This window comes from Leptodactylus fuscus, chromosome 6, assembly GCF_031893055.1.
Source record: "Leptodactylus fuscus isolate aLepFus1 chromosome 6, aLepFus1.hap2, whole genome shotgun sequence".
Classification (NCBI taxonomy): domain Eukaryota; kingdom Metazoa; phylum Chordata; class Amphibia; order Anura; family Leptodactylidae; genus Leptodactylus; species Leptodactylus fuscus.
The window spans coordinates 77064742-77067488 of record NC_134270.1 but is presented as its reverse complement, the minus strand read 5'-3'; the positions used below and the strand labels follow the sequence as shown (position 1 = coordinate 77067488).

The window sequence follows — 2747 nt, the reverse complement described above, 5'->3', positions numbered from 1 at the left end:
TCCTTAACCTATGGATAGAAGACAAATAATTTTGTTGCATAATCTTTTTAATTCTTGCTTTCTACTTTGAGAATATTCCAGTTATTTCTTAGGGGAAAAGAGCAGATCCCTTTATTCTTATCCTGGATAACCCCTTTAAGTATTCTAATGGCTTATAAACTTCTACCCATTCCTTTACAATTTGTGGAATACATATATTAGTGCACATATAGCCATGTATTAATTGCAGTTATTGTTGATCATCTCTATATATGGCCTGCTTGGTCTGGTGTGTCCTGGTTTTGAGTCTGGCAAGAAGGCACAGAATTCTTGAAGAACAAGTCCACCTAATTGTTTTTTTGTTTGTTTGTTTTTTTATGTAGATTGTGAGCCCCATTTAGGGCTAACAATGTACATTTTTCCCTATCGGTATGTCTTTGGAGTATGGGGAACAAGTCCACCTAATTGTGATTTCCAAATTGTACAATCTGATTCTGAGCTACAAGCCAATGCAGACTGCATTTACCAGTAGATTCATAGCGTAATATCGGTGCCACCATTGCAACCAGCCAAAACCCTACCTACCTCCTGTGGCATATGGCCACACAGTGTTGTAGATAATCCCATGTTTGGTTTGTATCTTGCTGACTTTGGCTACAACGCTTCAACGCGATTTTGGCCACATGTGGCTGCCGCACTGGTGGTCATTAAATGTGTCATCTTAACACTTCTTATAGTTCAGAATGCCAACAAGTACAAACAACGTGGGAAAATGAAAGTAAAAGTCTTTGCAAAGAAAAATAATGATTTTGTAAAAAATTTTTGTTTCCAGTTCAGTATAGATAGGACCTCATATAGAAGCCACAGTATGGAAAACGCTGGGTAACTAAACCTATTTTCAGATACTCTCCCCTCTGCTTGGTCCTCTTTCACTGGCATAAGAAGAGAACATCAACCAAAAGCATCTCTGTGGCAGACCCATCACATCTCTACATTATACCTTGGCCAAGGGCCCATTCTAACGAAAAGACATTGTCGAAATCTTAAAACCCCAAGCTTTCTATTTTTGCATCATCATAATCTCATTCCAATAAGTTTTAACATTTCCTTTTGGCTCTGTGCCACTATCTTTGAACACACTTATGGTCTTATGATTGTTTAGGTTACAGGTCAAATATTCATAGTTTATAGCAAAGTGATATTGAATTCGTTGCAGGCTTTTTCCAGTAAGTGTTCTAGATAATCCCTTAAAAACATGTTTTACAGCATGACATTAATATGAATACATCTGAATTAAAAACAAGAAAAATATTTACATGTATATGACATATGCCCAGGTTTAGTGAAAAGATCCTTAAAGTGCGGCAGATATTGGATGATGTCCAGAGAATATCCCTTTGCCATTTAGTAGTTCAGAACACTTGTACATAGGAAAGTTAATTCATCTGGTATTGTCATTGAGTATTGACTATCTGTAACTGAATGTATCCCATTCCAGGACTCATGCTTCCTCTGGTGGACTCAATGACTATTATTATTTTGCATTCATTTGTGATCCTTACACATAAATATTTTTTACCCTTCTTGTTTACAGTGGTTTTATTGCCAATGTAGAAGATGTAGAAGATGTCTGCTTACATTACATGTGTTGACCACCAGTTGATAGTGTAGAGCATGAAATACTGTAAAATCCAAGTGTCTCCTTATTTGTATGCCAGGCACTAAATCTGTGCCAAAGCCATTTTGTAGATCTGCATAAAAGTAGCTTCTCTGTATAAAAACACACACACAGTCTATAAATGTGTACATTACCCACAGTAACCAACACTTCATTAGTGATTTTGGAACCTTTGCTTGGAAAAAAAAATCCAGACATTTATGAATACTAGGGGTTCAGGGTCAGTATCGGGGGAAAAATAAATGATATGGTTATCTCCATTTTAGCGACTAAATCAGGTAATAGTACAGGTACGCTCAATGGTCTCATTCACATCTGAGTTATACTTAGGGGCTCCTGGTTCTGGTATCATTTTTATAGGATTTGCATAATGAACAACTGGTTCAACCACTCCAGTGCCATGACACGTTAAAATGGTGAATATAATTCGCTTTACAGTTAGGAATTGTCTGCCTAGTGAAGAGAAACACTTGGATGAAATACCATATTATCATCCAATTTTGCAAATATTGGGTGTATGTAATATATCTGACCTATGTCTGTATAAAATGTTCTTAGGCACAATCCACACTGCGGGCCCTAGTTGTGCCATCTCTGAACATCCTATAAAAATGGGCACCAACCCATGAAAAAAGCAATGCAATGCAAACAGGCCAGTGAAAATCTACTTCATAGAGCATGGATGGTGCAGTGTTAGAAGTTCTTCCCGTGTTACATAACTTATTTCCTTTTTTTGTTGTACAGAGTTAAATCTTGAAGAAAAAAAAAGATCGAAGTCCTGTTCTTAATAGCAGGAAGTTTTCTAAAGACAGACAGTCTTTAAGACAGAGGTGCGGATGTTTAGACCTGAATTCAACAATATCCATTTGTTTAACAGCTCTGTTCAGCAGAATCTTTTATCAGTTTATGGCTGTAGCAAAGAAAAAAAAATCTTCTTACTCCTGCTGAGTTTTCTCTAGGAACTGATGTTATATGATAACATTACTTAATAAAATGTGGAACATGGGGACTTCAGTTTATCATGAACAGCCATCTTGTGATAGCTCAAAGAAGACCACTGAAGACTTCTTAAGGTTGGATGTTCCAGTCC

The 2747-nt window shown here is 36.8% G+C and overlaps 1 long non-coding RNA gene across 1 annotated transcript; it reads right to left on the bottom strand.

The window, feature by feature from the left end:
- Positions 1 to 205: 205 nt before the first annotated feature.
- On the bottom strand, positions 206 to 966 carry LOC142209583 (uncharacterized). The gene is made up of 2 exons (XR_012716951.1): positions 441 to 966; positions 206 to 326 (listed from the first exon to the last, which is right to left on the bottom strand). It is a non-coding gene; the product is annotated as an uncharacterized LOC142209583 (long non-coding RNA).
- Between the last annotated feature and the right edge of the window lie 1781 nt (positions 967 to 2747).